At 52.1% G+C, this 19,181-nt stretch overlaps 1 long non-coding RNA gene across 2 annotated transcripts; it reads right to left on the bottom strand.

Moving 5' to 3' along the window:
• Nucleotides 1-1,607: 1,607 nt before the first annotated feature.
• LOC124505849 (uncharacterized) lies at nucleotides 1,608-18,424 on the bottom strand. 2 transcript variants are annotated; one of them, XR_006960718.1, is made up of 5 exons: nucleotides 18,341-18,424; nucleotides 8,939-9,077; nucleotides 7,828-7,977; nucleotides 3,751-3,918; nucleotides 1,608-3,632 (listed from the first exon to the last, which is right to left on the bottom strand). It is a non-coding gene; the product is annotated as an uncharacterized LOC124505849 (long non-coding RNA). The 2 variants fall into 2 exon arrangements; XR_006960717.1 differs by lacking the exon at nucleotides 7,828-7,977.
• Between the last annotated feature and the right edge of the window lie 757 nt (nucleotides 18,425-19,181).

The following is a 19,181-nucleotide window of genomic DNA, read 5'->3' as shown; positions in this document are numbered from 1 at the left end:
CTACTTGGGGCCAGGGATTATGTACCTGGTGAATGTCACACGGGCTCCCGAGAAAAGCCTGACCTAGGAAGTCCCCGGCCACAGGGGCACAGGAGAAACTTAGTTAAGTATAGGGCATGCATGTCTCTGACCTGGTTCTCCTTGGGACTGCAGAACTATTGAAGATTAGGGAAAGGGAGAGACAGGAAGTACTGAACATGAAGAGTTGGAGGCTGCAGCAGCTCGAGCCTCAGCCTGGGCCATGTGGGCGGTGGCAACGTGGACGGGCATGGGACTGTAGCTGAGCGGTCCCCTCTTCCTCCAACCAGCCCATGGGACCCCGTCTTCCCTCCCTGCGTTCCTTGGTGGCCAGTGTCAGAGATACCCTAACAAGGGGACTGGTACCCATGGAGTATGGTACTTGCTTATGCCCCTACTCCTTGGCCTGAAGCTGGACCACATAGTCTGCGTGTGGAAAGAAGTTTGATTCCAATCTTGACACTGCTGCACGGCCAATCATGAAATCTCACCTGGGTCCTCTCTTCTGGGCCTGGTCCCAGAAACTGCGCCACATCCTGAGATACACAGGATCCAGGGCAGAACCCACGTGAAATTCCTGCCTAGGAAGTCTCATCTCTGCGTGAAGACAATTGCTGTCTCCCTTAAAGCTGTCCGTGATCGTCACAGCCAGACTAACTACATCTGGCATAGAGTGCTTCCCAGCACCACCCATCTAGGGATGCTGCCACCAAGTGAGGGTAGATTCAGAAAAGATGCTTTGTGCTGCAACTCTACATTACTTCTACAACTATGATTTTGCCTAAAACTCAACAACTAAAGATGGGCTGATATGAAGATCAGTTGTCCACAAAAATAATTGGTCAAGCCTGGTTGATCATGAGAAGACAATCAGATCACACACACACACACACACACACACACACACACACACACACATAGCTAAAGAGTGCTAATTAATCAGAATCTTATGAACAAACCTCATCCCTGCCCCTGGGGCAGACTTTCATACTGCCTTGTCTCAACAAGCGTGGGAGTCTCTTGCCCCCTAGACATGAGGTTGAAGGGTATCCCAGATCTCTCAGACTCTTGGAACCTACAGAGTAGATTGTTCTTGAGCTCCCTCCTTATTGGTGCCATATTTGTCACCCAGCAATTATCCCCCAACTTAGCAGCACCTCTGTGCTCCTGCCTGCTCTCCCTGAGGCCCCCGTGGTCTCCAGCACTCAGCACCTCTCCCCTCTGGTCTGGGCCCAGTGCTCACATAAGTTTCACGTCACACTTCCGCCCTGTGCTTTCTCCTTTTCACTACCTCTGCTTACTTCATGGAGCAAGGGACCTCCCTTGCTGGGGCTTGTCTGAGGACCCTCCCTCTCCAGTGGCAGGGCCAGACCCAGGAAGGGGAACGCAGTTGCTGCTCAGGACATCCATCAGGGCGCAGGGCAGAGGCGAAAGACGCTTTACTATGGAACTTCCATAGCAGGAAGAGAAAGAGTGGGGGGGTGGGGCATCAAGGGCAGGTTTAAGGGAAAAAGGAAACCTGCAGCTCAGAGAGAGATTAGCTTGTAAAGCCTATTTCCAGTGAAGGAAAACAGACTTGGATTCAAATATTTTGGACTCTCCAAAGTGGTTTTTATTCTAGGGCACCATCCTTCCCCTTTATGAAATGTGGTGAAAATCCTCTGTGCTGCTGGCTTCCTCCAAACACCAGCTTCTTCCCCTCTTGAGCCCCAGGCTGCACACCTACCCAAGGTTTCCAGTGGGTGCTGCCTGGACCCCTCTTCTCTGAGCTTACATGCTCTGAGCCCAATCCAACAGCCCTTTCTCCAGACTATCCCCTTGGCATTGGGTTTTGCAGACCTTGTGGCCTCTGCAGGAAAAGCATGAGCCCCTGAGGGGCTCAGGAGCCCTTTGGCTGCCTGTGGCACAGGATTGGGGTCTCTATTCCTTCAGTCCCCTGCCTTATCTGGGGATACAACTAGATTCCGGAGAGGAACTGGTCCAGGGACTCCTGCCTGGGGCTTGATTTACACTCTTACCTCCCGAGTCTGCTCTGTGAGAGTGGGGAACCCCATTGGGACCTGTGGTTTCCTACGGTTCTGGCAAGTGCAGTTCTGTCTTTCCGAGTCTGGAGGTGCTAAGGGATAGAGGCAGTTCCCAGGCCACACCTCTTGTTGTAACAGGTCTCCCTGTTGCACTTGGGTAATATGGGGCTCTCCCCACGGGGGTCTCAGGGCTCTTCAGAGTGACCCAGGGCCCCCTACTTCTGCCCCCCTCCCTATCTGAGGTGGCACAGTTACCTGAGGTAGAGGAACAGAGAGGGAAAGATGGGAGAGAGTAAGAGAGGGGGGAAGGAAGGAAAGAGGGGAGATTGAGAGAGAGAGAGAAACAGATGGGAAGAGATGAGACAAGGTAGGAGAGCAGAGGGAATGGGCAACAGGTCTGGGAAGAATCTACAGGGGAGGGGTGGAGTGAGGACGGCTGTGGCGGCAAAGGACAGTGTGGCACAGTGGTGGCATGTGGCCCAGGAGCCAGATTAGGCGGGTTCAGACCATAGCTCCTCTGCCTGGCAGCTGCATGGCCTTGAGCTGCTCGCTTCACTCTCATCTTACAGGTGAGGAGTTTCTTCATCTTTCCAAGAAGGGTGCAGATAGCACCTACCCTCAGGACTGCCCTGAGCATTAGATGAGTCGTCACACGGCACCTACTCACAACTGCAGCTGGCTCGTGGTAAACGCCAGAACATGTAGCTGCTGCCGGAGCATTGACTTGATACAACCCGCATCAGGCCTGCCGCTTCTGAGGTCTGGGGCCCTCTTGCAGGAGGCCTGGGCTCCCCATAGCAGCCTCTTGCTGCACCCCACGGGCTGTTTCTGGGCCTCAGTGCGTGCTCCCTGGAAAGGGCACGGCGCCCTGGGACTGGTGGGGGAAAACAGCCAGGCAGACAAATGAAGCAGGCTTTCATAAATAAAAACAGTGCCCAGTAACTCTGTGAGGGAGGTGAGATTATCATCATCATCCCCATTTTACAGCTGAAGAAACTGAGGCTCAAAGTAATTACTTACTCCAGTAAGTAATAGGACTGGATCTGAACTCAGGCCTGGTCTGACTCCAGATTCCAATCAGGTAATTCCCATGTGAAACCGACACCTAGAGACAGCCCTTGTATGGGGAAGGGCCTGGGAGCGCACAGGCAGATGGTACCCATGAATAATCCTCTAGACCCCCCACTTTGCCCCTGTTTCTCTCTATGGCCCATCCCCCTGCTGAGAAGGTGGTCCTTGGGTAAGAGAGGGAGAGACGAGGAGGAAGAGTAAGTGACTTGGACGCTTCTGTCCCTCGTAGCGCAGCCTAAATGAGCCTGTTGCTGGGCCTGGCTTCTGCGGAATGCTGGGTGGAATGAGCAGTTCCAGATGATGTCATCAGAGGCAGTGCAGCCTGGAGCAGCGATCTGACACAGGCAGTTCCACCAATCCCTGGGCCGGGGTTTTATCGGCGAGGCAGGCCCCAGTGCACCAGCATTCAGTCAGTCAGGAAGCCAGCCTGCTATGTGCCAGCCATGGCGGCAGGTGCGGGGGAATGGAAATCCCAGTGGAGAAGGCAGACAGGGTCCTTCTCCATGTGGGGTTTATAGTCTAGTGGGGGAGATAGGCAATAAATAAATAGGTCAGTAACGAGCTGAAGATAGTGTGGAGTGGCCGGAGAGAGGCCTGCTTTAGATAGAATGGGAAAGAATGATCTTTTCTTACCCACCTTTAGAGACCATCTTATCTAATGGGCTTGCTTTGGGGAAACTGAGGCCCAGAGTGATGGACAGGGGCACAGTGAAGCCAGCCTCGGTTCGGAGTTTGACCTTCTGGCCCTCAGCCTGGCTCAGAGCCATGTCTCCTGCATCCTGAGGCCTTCATTCCCGCAGGGATCCTGCTGGGGCACACAGTGCGTGGAGGAGAGGAAGAGCTGCTCAGTCCTGATGTCTGCTCAGTGCTTCTCTCCCTTTACTTTCTGGGTTAATAAGAAACATTATTCCTTAAGATACCAAGAAATTGGGCTTGGGTTCTTGGCTGCCATCGCCAGTCTCCCTGCCCCATGATGCCACTAACTTGGGATATGTTGGCTGGATCGTGGTTTCTAGGGAATCTAGCCTGATTATTCTGGACACTTGGAGTTACTGTCCTCCACAGAGGATGCACCAAGAAAGTAGTTTCTCTGCAGACTGCATGACCCATTTTCCAGGGGAAAAGACAGTTTGTTGTAAAAGCAGGAATTGGCAATGCCCAGAGGGCCACGGGACAATGGGGCTGACATGACCGGTCCTTCTTTCCCTTTCTCCAGACCTCACTGCCTTCAGCCTGCTGGCCTGTTCTGAGGGGGGAGGTACTCCAGGCTTAGGCTCAGCCTCAGGGCCCCTATTGGGCCTTCCTGCTTCCGGGGATCGAGAGAGAAGCCGAGGCAGGTGGGTTTCTCATGGCTGTATCCTGGGCACGGAGGTGTGGGGGCCCCTGTCTGCTGCCAACAACACACACCATGAGGTGCCCCTGGGAGAAGGGTTGTTTTGTGTGCCCTGTGATACTTCCCTACTTCACCCTGGGCTTTCATGCAGGGCTATGGATTTCCAGAATGTGGCTGACGATAGAGCCCCTTGCTTCTAGCCTGGGGACATCAGGCCGGCCACCCACCCCTAGCTTCTCACAGTGAAGGAGTGAAGGGAACTTTGCCCAAAGCAGGGTTGGGTGGGCACTGGTTCTGTGGGCCTCAGGAGACCCTGGACCCCTTCTCCAAGTTCCCATGGGCTGGCCTCCCCTCAGCCGGGGCCCTGATGACCCAGTCCTGTCCTTTACCCCTTCCCCTGCACCTGCCTACTTACTTAGGGCTTATTTGGAAGCTAATCCCTGTATTCATTAAGTGACCCCTCCTCCTGGCCCTCTGCTTTCATTAGAGACATGAGAGCTAATTACTAGCCCCTCTGAGGCTCCACCACAAGCCATTTTAGAGCCGACACCGCCCTTTAAATGATTTAAAAATCCTCTTTCCCTGCAATGAAATGGGCTACTCTTCCCTCCCTGTTCAAACTAATTACTGTGCACTTCCCATCTGAAGAGGGACCCTACTCCTTGTCCTCCTCAGACAGTGGCTCCTCACAGAAGCCTTTTCGGGTTGCTGGAAAGGGAGGAGGTAGAAGCATCTGAGGCTCTTCTCTCTCCAGGCACACATCCCAGTGAGTTCAGGAAAGCTGAGCCTGATGGAGACCGGGCAGGACAGGCTCAGGCTGGAGAGCTGGATGGCGAGAAATTGTTAGCGAGTAGGGAGAAAAAGTGGCTCTCAGTGGTGGCCACCAGCCCCTCTGGGGCCTCAGTGCTGAAAAAGGTCCCCGCCCAAATCTAAGGCTTGAACATGCCCTATGGAGACCAGGGCAGGGTCAGAGAACTCTCTGGAACTCTCCGTGGTTCTGGAGTTTTTGAGCCTGAACGCTTGGGCTCATGATCGGGTGCACAAAATGAAAGGGGTGGTGGAAATGACCCCTGAGTATTATGATGTAGGCTATGCCTGGAACACAGGAGTTCATCAACTCCAAAAGCAGCTCGATTCTATGACGGGAGGCCCCTGCTCAGGCCCCTCTGACTCCAGGAAGTGATGCCAACAGTGAGCATCGTGACCCTTGTCTTCTTCCCCTCTGGCCCAAACCAAATGGGCGGGGGGAGGGGGGAGAGAAAGACTCTACAAAGGAGTGGTCTTAATTTCAGCATATATATAAAAGCTTCTTTGAAGAATATAATTCTATTCTGCAATTTAGATGTTATATTTATCTAAATCACATAGGGGGGTTCCCTAACATTTTTTCTTTAACTTAGGGCCTCTAACTTGAGCTCCAAACTTCATGGGGCTCTGTTCACTGGGGGCTTTGCTATGTAATCTTAGAGGTCACCCCCCCATACACACATTCTGAGTCCCTCCCCAGCGACATGTGGTGGTGGCTGTCACTACAGGCTCTCTTCCCACCCCTCCAGCAGTGGATGCACACCAATGCTCAGCCCAGAACCAGAACCTGTTAAAGTGGGAATATAAGGGGGAAAAGTGGCATGATCCACCCTCTCAGGGACCCCAAGTCCTCTGCAGTGTAAGTCCTAGGCCCTCCTCAGGTCAAGCAGGACTCAGGCTCTACCTTCTGCCACTGGCCTTGTCTCTGATGGCCCTCACCACTCGAAGCATGAGGCACCATACTGCTGTCCCCCTTCTTCCTGCACTCTACCAGTCCTATACCCCTTTAAGCCGTGCTTTCTTATTTTTGGTAGGGAAACAGACATTGATAAAAACTCCATACAGAGAAAGAGGCACAGATTTGAGCCCTACGATAGATTTAGGCTCCGGGCTTCTGACCCATCTGGGTGAGGATCGGATCCCGATTACACTTCTGGTTGCCTTTATTCCCTACAGGAATGCTCACATTTCCACCTACTCCCCACTGCTCCTCAGTAGCCCCTTCGTGCAGCAAAATAATGCCCTTGGGCCTGGAGAGGTTTAAGAGGAAGGATATCGAGGGCTCCTTGCTCCCTGTGGGCAGTCTAAATTCCTGAGGTCATAGGTCTGTACCGTCTGGGAACTTGCCCCTAACAGGGCCAATGACAGCTCCGCATAACAGAAAAATTTTCTGCTTATTAAAAACACGTCACCTGTTTTGCTATATTGTATCTCACAGTCTCCCTGGGAGTGCATAGGTTAATGCCCCCCCCCCTTTACAGATGAGGAAATAAAGCACATTGTAATGTAGCTAGGTGGTGCAGAGGAGAGAGTTCAAGTCAGCTCTTCTACATCTGGGGACAGGGTAGCTGCTCTGTGGTATCTCAGGAATACACATCCATGTAAGCAGTACGTGGCAAGAATGAATGGGTGAGTATGATGTTGTCAGCACTCTGAAGAAGGGGCGGCCCACGTGGCACAAAACACCTGAGAGGAACCTGATATTGAGTTGCTTCCTGCGGAAAGAATAGCCGGAGATATGAGGGAGGCCTTACAGGTATAGGGGGAAGTCTGGGATCTCGACTGGTTGAAACGCAAGAGGGGACGCTGGAAGTGGAGTGGGTTTGGGGTTGAGGTGGGGGATAGGAAACAGGAAGCTGAACAGAAGAGTTTAAGCCCAGACTTGCAACACAAAGAGCTGTTATAGGTTCTTGAGCAGGACATGGGACACAAGCCCCTGTTTTCCAAGCCATGGCCACTTTCAATGTGTCCACTCCTGCAGGCACGTAGAAAACCTCACTGGCCACTACTCCTCAAAGCTCCACCTTAGTAAGGAGGGTGGGAGCCTGCAGTGAAGCAAGAGTACCAAGGAAGAAGGCTCTTGGTGGGTCAGGTTGGGGCCCAGGAAAACAGAATTATTTGAGCTGGGCCTCAGATTCATCTGGTGGAGACACAAGAGAAAGGACACTTCAGGCTGAGACAAAGCAAGTGCCTAGAGGTGGGAGCTCCTCCCCACCCGGGGAGCTCCAGGTGGAACAGGTAACCAGGGATGCTGCTAGAAGTAGGGGTGGAGGGAGCAAGTAAAGGGGTGCAGTTCTTGGAGACGCTGGATGGTCTCTGTCTGGGGAATCAGGCACATGATCAAGGTCAGGGGTGCCCTTTACTGGGGAAAGCTCCGAGGCCCGATAGACCAGAAAGGTTCTGCAGGTGGCAGAGTGTAGTACGTGGGGTGACATTTTTTCAATGCCACCTCTGCCAAGGAGTAATAACGCCAATTAAAAGCAGAGAGGACCATTTTCTTGGCTAAACACTGAGCATAACATGGCCCAGAGCAGAGCCCTGTGGCTGACCACGAGGCACCTCCTATCAGATTACCATTATTTAGTGATCTTTGGGGGCGGTTCTCCAAACAGCTGACTAGCACTGCGTCAAGCACAGTTTTCCATCACAAGCACGGATGAAGTTATGAAAGAATTTATCAAAAGTCCAGACACCGCAAAGCATCCCTGATAGCCGTCTAGTGACCTAGGCAGAAAAAAGTAACGTTGGTTTAATTCATCTCTCCCTCCCACCTTCCCCGCTTATGTAACTCCTGTTCCTCCTTCTGCCCACCTTTCCATCTCTCCAATGTATGTTGAGTGTCTGATGTAGGGTAAGGCAAGGGAGTTATAGAAGAAATGAAGCAAAGTCCCTGCCCTAAAAAACTCTCACAGAGAGGAGGAGAGTCAGGAGCCAGCCTGTGAAAAAGTCATAACTCGGTGTGGTCAGTGTCACGACAGCTTTAGAAAGGGGAGGTAGCGAACTTGGCCTGGGAGACAGGGAAGGTTCTGGGGAAAGGACACTTGAGCCATCAAACAAGGGAGGATGAGCATAGCAGACAGTGGGTACAGGCCCAGAAGTGGGAGAGAGTGGGGCCTGGGTGAAGGGTGGCCCGAGGTTCAGTGTGCCTGCACAGGGATGCAGAGGCCCTGGAGGAGAGCAGCAAGGCCGCATGGGGCGGGAGGGTTGGGGGGGGGTGTCTCCCGCTGGGCTGGGAGATGGGCCTTTATCCTCGAGGAACAGGGAAATGTCAGAGCTTTGTAAGTGGAACAAGGCATGATCAGATCTGCACTCTTTGAAAGATCACTCTGGGGTGATATAAAGGGAGAATCAGAGGGAGCAGACACCAAGGGTGGGGACACCTGCAGTTTCACTTGCCCAGGTGAGAAATGAGTTTTGCATGGCTCGCTCCTCATGACCCCCTGCCGGGCTTTTTTTATTTTTATATCCATTCAAAAACATATACTAGAAGCATTCTGGGGGTGCGGAGGTGAAATGCTCCACCCTGCCACAGCCTCCAAGGTCTGTTTTTCCCCTTTTCAGAAAACCCAGCCTCCCATAGACCCTCCAAGGACTTTCACCCTTGATCTGCTCCTAGGGCATCTTCCAGTACAGAGAATAAAATGGCCAAAGCAAAAGTGTACACATTGGACAAAGAATTTCTTACGAGTTGAGATGGGCTGTGGCCACCTCCTCCATCCCGCGGTTAGCAGGGAAGACATCTCGGCCTCATAGAGAAATGAACTGAGAATGGTCCCAATATCCCAAATGACTCAGATGAGGGCATATTCTGTGAGCGAAGGGTCCTGTGAAAGCAGGGGCAGAAATGGGTCAAACACTTCCTTAACCCAATAATTCCAGGTCATAATGTTTGGAGAGAAATAAAAATCAGGTTACTAGCAGGCATATGCATCCCTCTGGTGAGAACCAGCTTGTGGTGGTGGTGAATTTCTCTCAGGTTTACCCAGGAGGAAGCAACACAGGTCTGGTTGAGAGATTGTACTAGAAAGGGTCAAAGCGCGGACATCTTCTCTCTCATATAGACAAGGGAGCATCTCCCTGAGACACCCTCTGTGGTGGACATTTGGTTAAGGTCCAACCTCCATTCTGTAGATGATCAGTCTAAATCGAATGCTCTCTGCACCTCTTTTTTCTTATTATTCGTCCAGGGTAAGTAGGTATCCAAGTTATCCTGGTCAAACTAAGGACTTATATTTATGATTGGAGGAGAGGTTTTCTGTCTTTCTTTTGGTGTGTGAATAAAGAAACAGGTAGCCCTGTTTGCCACTGGTAGCATCTTTTTTTATTATTAAATTTTTTGATGTTTACTTATTTTTGAGAGAGAGAGAGACAGAGACAGAGACAGAGACAGAACGTGAGCAGGGAAGGGGTGGAGAGAGAGGGAGACACAGAATCGGAAGCAGGCTCCAGGCTCTGAGCCGTCAGCACAGAGCCCCACGCAGGGCTCGAACTCATGAACTGCGAGATCATGACCTGAGCCAAAGTCAGATGCTTCACTGACTGAGCCACCCAGGCGCCCCGCCACTGGAAGCATCTTAGGACCACAAGGAAAACCAAGAAGGCAGAATGACACCAAGGAAGGTGGGATGGAGGAATGGGAAACTCCCATGTCCTTGACAGCTTCATTCAGCTGCTGGTAGTTCGTACTTGGGGCCTGCTGTACTTCCTATACTCTTATTCTTCAAGCCCCTTTGAGTCGGGAGTTTCTGTTACTTGCAGCTCAAAGCATCTATACTAACACACTCTCCAAAGGGCTCCAAAGGCGGGGTCTTGTACCCCCTTGGTGTAGTACAAGGGAACTTTTTGGTTGCCTAAAATCTCATGCCACTGTCTTCCAGCTTCCCGTATGATTTCAGGTGCTTCGTTAAACCCCTCAAGAGCAGAACAGCTTATAACCCCGTCCACTGGAGTTAAGTATGTATTAGACCAGGAGAAGACAAGGCAGAGTAGCACTCAGAGTAGAGGCAGGACCTTCTTTGTCCTCAGATGGGCCACTGGCCCTACAGCTCCCCAGGCCTGAGGGTCCAAGGGCCAATTTCCCAATTGTCCTTTCAAGAGAATATCAACAGACTATGCACTCGCCTCACCTGAGGGCCAGGAAGGAGGGCCTTGAACAGCAGGTGAGGGGTGGCTGTTCTCTCCTTAGGCAGCAATATATTCAGTCCCATCCAACCCTGCATTTCACCCCCCCTCCCTGACCCTGTTGCTTGAGGGGAAGGGCCATGTACACGCAGGTAGCAACTGGGAGATCCAATGTGCATGGGCCCCAAGCCCAGCCGAAGCCCGAGGCCAGTGTCCCAATGGGTCAACTGGCAGGCAGGCAGGCAAAAGCTGGAAGCTGTTGTTTTCTTGTTCCCTCAGGCTGAGGCATCAGCTAGAATGGGCTCTTGAAAGCTTCTGAAGGGAGCTTGTGCAGTCAGCCTGCCCTAGCTCCAAGGCATGGCCTGGCTGGGACTAGGAAACCTTCAAAGCTGTTCTCCTTCCCATCCCCTGCCTTGGAAACATGAAAGGGATTCTGATGCCCCATGCTGGTTGCTTTGATATTCAGCCTTGCCCACTGAAAAGACATTTCCCTGCCAATGCTCTCTGTCTCTCCCCTGTGACTCTTGCCCTGTCTCCTCTTTGTCTCTCCCTCTCTCTTTTCCTACCTTTCAGTCTCTGTCTCCTTTTGACTCTCTCTCCCTCTGTCTCTCTCTCTCCCTCCCACCCTCCTTCCCTGGCTCTATGTAGCTAAGATATTTTTTCTCCAGTAAAATCTGAGTCACCCTGTGTAAGATGGTTGGGCTCACTGGAGAGGTTGCCACAGGGCCTTTGCTGGCCCAAGCCTGAGGCTGCACAGCCCCCACCCTCCTTTCTTAGAAAGGACGTGAGCCCTTTGATGTTTATTTATTTTTGAGAGAGACGGAGACAGAATGTGAGTGGGTTAGGGGCAGAGACAGAGGGAGACACAGAATCCAAAGCAGGCTCTAGGCTCCAAGCTGTCAGCACAGAGCCTGACACCGGGCTTGAACTCACAAACTGTGAGATCATGACCTGAGCCGAAGTCAGATGTTCAACCGACTGAGCCACCCAGGCGCCCCAGGACGTGAGTCCTTTGAAACGTGGGTGCTCACAAGTGGTTCTGCCTAAAGAAGTGAGAGCCTCTCTATGTCATCTGGGAGGCTCCCCCAGACCCCAGAATATCCCCTAGCCCATCTGCCTAGAGCCTAAAACCATCATCATTAGTCAAGCCACTGGGAGTCCCCTTGGAGGGGTGTGGTCTGCCATACGCACAAGATTGTGTTTAGGTCTCATGTTTTGTCTTGAAAGTTCACACACATCTTCATAATTCAGTCTTTTTAAGGTACGCTTTTAATGAGATGTAAACAGAAGTGCTCCCATCTTAAGTGCTCTGTCCCATGATTTTTCAAAAGAAGCACACCTGTGTCACCAGAACCCAGAGTAAAGGGTTCATCATCAGCACCCTAAGAAGCCCTAGTGCCCCTTCCAGTCACTGTCCCTGAAAGGCGACCTCTATTCCGCCAGTCCATAATATATGCTTTTCAAAATATATGTTTTAAACTCCTTTCTACGTAGCGAAAGTGTTGTTTGCAGAAGCCTGTACTTGTCCTGTGGCATTCCCAAGTCCCAGCATAGCACTGGGTGCTCCAGATGAAAAAGCACAGAGTCTCTTCTTGCCTGTCTTCCAGAAACTTCAGGAAATGAGGACTAGCTTTACTATTACCACCACTGAACAGTTAAGAAACCAATGTTCAGAGGGATGTGATTTGCCCAAGGCCACTGAGCCTGAGTGATAAGTCAGGGATTTGAGACCCCTGCCAGGACCCTGAAGCTCTAGGGGGAAAGAGATTTGCTCCCTGGAGCCTGAGTTGTCCCATCTGATGAAAGGATTCCTGTTGAGAGCTTGATAACATCATATTAGAGACGTACAGGGGGTAGGGGACTAGGGTTTAAGCAATACTGACTCCTAGAATGTGGTCATGACAATGAGGGCAGGATCCCAGGAAACCTGACTGAGATGACCAGTGGGCCAGTGGGTGCTACCTTCAGAATCAGGCTCCCGAGAGGAGGTCACCTTAGTCTTCTGAGCCAAGCATGACCTTGGGCTCCTGGATCCATTACCAAATACTCAGTGGCCCTTCCCGAGGGGCAGAGGAGAACAGGACATGGTCCTGCCTCCATAGTGTGGCTGGGTGACCTTGGACAGGTCTCTTCCCTACTCTTATTTACAAAAGAAGAAACTGGAAGAAATTTCCCAAAACAGCCCAATGTGGCTTGCAGCCCCCAGGCCCCTCCAGCAAGGTATGCTGCCAGGGCCGAGGGTCCTGCCAGGGTCACATTAATAGAACAGGACTCAAATGGTCTAGAAGGGGAGAGCCAGATGGCGCAGCCCCACTGCCCCCCCACCAGGCTGGAGGCCTCCATCTCACACACCCCTAACACCCTGAGGAAGGCTGCATGCAATTCTCAGCTCGCAGGGCTCAGAGGAGGGGGTCCCTCAGCAGATTCTGGGGCTGTAGGAAACCCACTTGGCGAGGATCACACCAAATTTTTCTAAAATTCAGAGAACTGGAGAAGGTGATCTTTTTGGCTCCCTTTCAGAACAATGAGTGTGAACCTTAGTGGACGGGAGGGGTTGTGGAGGGGGTTCTTGCCAAGAACCTTATTGCCGACCAGAGTATGGTGTCTAACATGTGGCACATGACAGACTCACTCTGCTCTCTCCTGGCCAGACCACTTCTGGTCTTTGGAATTCAGGAAGGAGGTTCAGGGTGGGAGGGAGAAGACAGACCATGTAGGACAAGGAGCCTGTGCTGCAGCTGAGCTGGTTTGCCCTACGGGAGAGCAGCCTCGGGGGCATGGTTTTCCTGACCGTGGAGCAAAGTGGTCAGAAGCGAGGGCTCAGGTCTGGCAAAGTGGGGTTTGGTGTCTCGTGCTACTGCCCTCACCAGTGACCTTTGCTCAGGTTACGTCCTATGTCTGTGCCCCAGAAACCCACCTACCTCACGGGACCGTAGGAGCACTAAATTGAGGTGATGCGTGACAGGTGCCTTGTACTGTGTGTGGCACATAGTAGTTCAGTTAACATTAGATACTATTATGGTTATTACTGTTGTGAGCTGAGTGGCTCTTCTGGGGAGTGGGAGACTCAGGGTGGGGGTCAGAGAGAAAGGAGCAGGCAGACTCTGTAATAAAGACCACCCTTCTCGGTATGAAAGCTGCCTCAGTGGCTGTCAGCTTCCCACCCCTAGCAGTGTTCAAACGGAAGCTGAATGACCCCCCCTCCCCAACTCTAAGCGCCACTCCCAGCTCTTAGCCAGACTTTTGGGGTCCCTTCCACTTTTGCATCTGGCGGGGATGCCCATGACAATCTGTCTGTCCCCTGGGCTCTTATTCCAGTCCAGAGCAAAGGAAATGGGCAGGTGGTGTGGTCCCAGCCAGTGTCTGCAGCGGAGGATGCAAAAACTCCTTCCTGATTGATCTCTCTGCTCAGAAAGGCCTTCAGAATTCCTCTTTCTGAGCACAAGCAGCAGGATAGGGACAGGGATGAGGGCAGGAAGAGGTGGCTTAATAAAAAATCCCAATAAAGCTCTGCAGCCCCTGGTGGCCAGGGGCAGGTCCTGGGCACAAGCCTTCCTTAGACCCGCCCACCCGGGGGCCCTGACTAATATTCCTGGAGCCTCTGTCTGCCCTTGGCTTCATTAACAATGCTGAAGGGGCTGAGAGGTCCAAGGGGGCTCCCAAATGCTGCCTGACAATATTGCTGAGCCGCCCACACCAGCCCCACCCCAGTGCACGCACCCCCCCCCCCAACATTCCAGACCCTCTGCTGAGGAATGGGTTTGATTCAATCAGATATTTGCCTGTGGGACCGGCCGGGTCAATTTATTATGGGCCGATGCCAGCTCCAGGGAGTCAGGCAGCCCTGGCGTGGAATTTGGAGCGAGGACTCATTAAAGAGCAGCTGAGATGTGCAGGGGTGGGGTTCTGTTCCCCCAGAGCAAGCAGACCCAAGGGTAGGCTCTAGCTAGAAAAGGCTGGGCTGGGGTAGCTGAGGGCAGAAACAGAGGCACAGCCCACAGGCGGCACTGCCCTCCTGGTCAGAGCTGGTCTTCCTCCCCTGTGAGCTCTGGGTGTGACAAGCTTGGGCCCTGTTCCCTCTACCTACCCCCTACTCTAACGCTTTAAGGAGTTGGGACTCAGAAAAGCTAAGTCTGGCCAGTTTGAAGACAGCCAGACAAAGGCCTGGTGCGGGACCGCCAGGAGCGCTAGGCCCTCAGCTGCCTACAAAAGGAAGGGAAAGGGAGTGCGGACTTTGCAGTTCAGCTTAAAAAACAAACCTGTGAAACAGAGCCAGGCCCCCCTCCCTCCCCCTCACTCCAGCATTAGCAGGAGGGGCTGAAAACATTTGTTCAGAGAGAGGGGGGGTGAAAAACCCTAAGTGCTTCTGCTTCCTTTTTTTTGCCAAATCATGCAGAAGATGCTGGCAGCTGCAAAGATTCAATTATGCACAATGCGAAAAATCATTTACAAAAATAATGGCACTCGAAAAAAATGGCCTCTCCAGAAATGGCGTGGAACAATAAATCCGTTAATTAGCTAATTAATATTCAATTGGGGTCAGTGGGCTTAATAGAACCTTTCTTGGAGACCCAAGAAATTCTAAACTGCCGCGAGGCGCCTGCCCACTGCCATTATCTCGGGCGAGCAGGCCCTTATCGGGCCGCCAGCTGTCCCCGAACAATGCAGGCCCTTATCAGCTGGGGCAGCAGCCCTGGCCGCTTGCTCGGGCTCCCTCCACCCAGAGGAACACACAGCCTCTTGGTAATTGATATATGGCGCAGCTTTGTCTGAGGCTGTTTGCTCTGCTGGTATTTAAGGCAGCGCGGGCCCCCTGATTGATTGCCATTGGCCAAGTTTCTGCCGTCAATGACAACCTGTCAATGAGGGACCAGCCAATGACAGTGGCTAACACTCCTGATACCCTGGCCACCTGGGCCAGGCTGGAGGCCCGACACATAGCAACATGACCCGTTGGGTTTGACTTGAGTTTGTTGCCCTCCTCAAGTGGGAACCCAAACCCTCATAGCCTTGAGTGTTTGAGTGGAGGACCAGCATCCCCTGCCCTGCTTTGCCGAGAGGTTGGGCCAGACCCTCGCTGCTCTAAGTGTAGTACATGGTCTTGCAGCATCTATCGGCTGGGAGATGGCCGAAATTCTTGGGCCTCCCTCAGATCTCCCGAATGTGGCTTTCTGGGGATGGGGCCCAGTAGTCTATGTTTCATCGAACTCCTTAGATGACTCAGATGCATACTGAAGTTCAAGAAGCAGTTGACAAAATAAGAGTTCCCACTCCTAGCTGTGTCTTAGAGTCACCTGGGATGGGGGAGAACTGAATACACACATTCCTGGGTCCTGCCGTGTAGAGTCACTTTTCCCTTATCCGCTGAAAGCACTGGGGTGTACAAGTCACCCTGGGAACACTAGGGCTGGCCAACAAACAGTGAAACAGGCCGCCATGATCATGGCCTGTTGGGAGTCCTGTCCAGTATAGAACAAGGCAGCACACGCCCACCAGGATAGTCAAGCTCTGGCTATACAGGAATTGAGCTCCAGAAAACCCATTGGGAGCCAATGACAGTCCCTGTGGGAGGAAGGGCCCCCAGGCTAGCCCCCAGATATGTGAGACCCATAGCAAAGCTGAAACTCAGTACATCTCTTTAGCAGCAGGTGCCATGGGCAGAGAAGGGAAGAGGAGGAAGTGGAGAAAGGGAAGAAGATTATGGAGAGGGGATTTATCTATTCTCTCCCCAAGGCTCATACCCCAGATTCAGGCCTTGGCTACTTCTGAGTGGGCAAGTGTTCCTCAGTGTCCTGCATTCCCATCCTGCCCTACCTTCTCTCTTCACCCCAATGGCCCATCCTCTATCATGTACCTTCCCAGGTCTGCCCCGTCAGGTAGGGCTCAGTGTTCCATAGCTCACCTCTCCCTGCCTTCCCCCAACCCATACCCCCATGTCCAGGGTCACAAGCACTCAGGGAGCAGCTATGGCTCTCTCCACACGTCAAAGAACAAGCCTGAGTCACTGAGGTAGAGGGCTTTAGTCAGACGTGGACTTGGAGGCAACCAAGGATGAGGAAGTGGGGAGAGTGTATAGCACTCTTCTCTCAGGTGCTATGTGGGAGTCAGTCAAGCAATAGGAACCAGGAGGCCATGGGTAGGGGCAAACACCAGGCATAGCCCAGCTCAGCTTTAAAGCCCCTGACCCCACAAAGTTGGGGAGGAATTTGTAGATCACAGAGCTTGGTGATAGGAGTTCAGGGCTCTGTTTCCCAGAGAGCCAAGGCCAGGTGCAAGGTGGACTGAGCATCAGCAAGTGACAGGGCCCCAGCCACAATGGGGCAAAGCTAGTCTGAGCAGAGGGCAGCTCTAAGTAGGAAGGTGGCATCCCTGGACAGGTAACCCAATGGGGCCTTGAACAAGTTAGGATGAAGTGATCAACCCTAGCTGGGGCCTGAGGCAGGGACCAGCTGTGATACTGAGTGAGACCAGAGTGACATCTCTTGAGCCACACTGAGGCCACAGGTAGGTTCAGTGGCTGATGAGAGAGAAAAGAAAGAAGCCAAGGAGGCAGAGATTTGTTAATCTAAGCACTTCCTTTGTTTTTAATGCGATTCCACAGCAAGGGCTCAACGTGCTGCTACTCTGGGGTCATTCCTGTCTTGAGAAACAGGTGCCCTTAGGTCCTTGACCTCCATGTGGGAAGGTTAACAGCTGCCCTAGGCCTCTGGGGAAGCTCAGCGGCTGCACGCTCTGTGTGTGCTGTCACTAGCACTCAGCATGGGACCGGGCATACCTCATGCTCAGAGTCCCAACTAAACCATCTTTTCATTGGTGCCCTCCCTGGGGACTCTTGGTGCATCAAAAGGCTGTTGCATAATATCAGAGGCAGTTATCCATCATCCAACACTCTGCTGCTAGGTTAAGTGACTGCCATTCTGATATGTTAACAAACCCTCATGAGAAAAATAACCTTCCATTTAGTAAGCAAAACATTGACTTGAGAACCCATGGATTAGCCCAAACCCTAATTTACCAAGTTAGCAAGTAACTTCTAAAGCTTCCCAGAATGTCAAAAACAGTCCCTTCCTTCTCCCACGAATGTGCACATACATGACTTTTGCCCTCATAGGGCTCCTGGGCCCTCACTGAGCAAGTCTGTTCCTTTGAAAAACTCGGGTTTGGCTCAGCTTGTCAGATCTTGGGATTGAAGGCCCAAAGTAGGCTACAGTCTTGGCTCCACCCACTTTGGAGAGTGAGCATGTGATCCCAGGTTGGGGGTACTGCCCTGCACAAGATGGTGGCAAGAGCAAGATACCCCCATCCTCCTCTGGCAGATCGAATCTGTCTAGGTTATGTTTCAGGAGGCCACTGGGTGCTGGTCCCCCTCGGAGAGGCTCCCATAGCCAGCTGGTGGTGGGAGAGAGAGACCGTGAAAGTCTCAGAGACAGACTTGGGAGAGAGAGACACCAAAAGCGCTGGTTGGTTTGTGTAAGAATGAGGGGGAGCTCTAGTCATTGGTTAAATTATCTGGGACTCTCCTTTGGCTGCCACAGAGACTTCCTATGTCTATGATGACAGATGCCAGGTGGTGGTGGAAGCCGGGGTGGGCTGGGACACTGGAGGTTTTCCTGACCCAAAGTCCCTATTTTGATCTTGAGTCTCTGGTGTCCTGCAAGCCCACAGTGGGCTCTTTCCTGAGCAGAGGAAAAGCAGAGCGTGTTCCCAATTCCCTCAGCCCGTTGTCCTTGAAACACCAGACATCAGACCAGTGTCCACCGTGACTTTATAGATGAGGGAACTGAGTCTCAGGGTGTGTCCAAGTACACAGTATATACATCGAGTCAGGTGTTAGGCTGGGACTCCAGGAACAGCCCTCTATCTCTCTTCATTTCTCTGCCTCCTGCCCACCACTCACTCCCCTCATCTGTCTCCATTGTGGGGGAGTCCAGGCCCCACCACCAAAGGAAAGAAAGTTTCTGCTCACCTGAAAACCAGCCATAGGAGCAGGAGGCCCTGAGTGCGCCTGCGGAGTTTGGAGCTCCTTCAACTTCACGACTAATTGCAGAGAGGCAGTGGGCGGGCTCTTGGCAGGCGATTAGCTGTCCCACTGCATGAATAATTTGCATAGAAAATGCTTTATTTTGGCAATCTATTAAAGGGCCCACAGTGCTGTGGCTTATCTCAGCCTCACAGCAAGGAGAAGCCTTGGCTATCTCGTTAAGTTCTGTTGATGCATAACAATTTGAAATGGGCACAAGCTAGTATGACATTTAAAGATGCCTTCACTTAATTATATTACACAAACATGGGGTTGTTTATCCTTGGGAATAAAGTCTTTTTGAAGTCAAAGTTGGCATGTGCATAAAGGAGGGCATTTTAACTGATTTTTCAAGAGGGGGCCTCCTCACTTCAAACTTGGGGGGTTGCATTTCCCTAAGGCCTCATAACACAGAGGGTTCTATGGCTGAGATGCAGACTTTGAGATTGGTTCTCTTGTTCTTCTTCTCTGGGGGTGGCCTACAGTTTGGCACTTAATACAAAATTGTGGAAAGAAAAGCTTATTAGAGCAAGGAAAAGAGACTTACTGTGTGACCTTGGGCAAGCCCCTCCCCGTCTCTGAGCCTCTGCTGCCTCACGTGCAACATGTGGGGTGGGGCTTTCCTGCTCTAAGGCAATGACTGGCAAACCACAGTGTATTTTTGCTTTCTCTTTGCCTCTCATCTTGTTGACTCTGTAAATAAAAAGACAGCCTCTTTGTTAAGAGCCAAAGGGAATTCAGGGTCCCATTCATGCTCTTTCTAAGGACTGGAAACATGCTAGGAAAG

Source organism: Lynx rufus, unplaced genomic scaffold (genome assembly GCF_022079265.1).
Source record: "Lynx rufus isolate CCGP_SWC_20201006 ecotype Redwood Valley unplaced genomic scaffold, mLynRuf1.p SCAF_9, whole genome shotgun sequence".
Taxonomy (NCBI): Eukaryota; Metazoa; Chordata; class Mammalia; order Carnivora; family Felidae; genus Lynx; species Lynx rufus.
The sequence above is the reverse complement of the archived record's forward strand: the minus strand, read 5'-3'. Positions and strand labels throughout refer to the sequence as shown.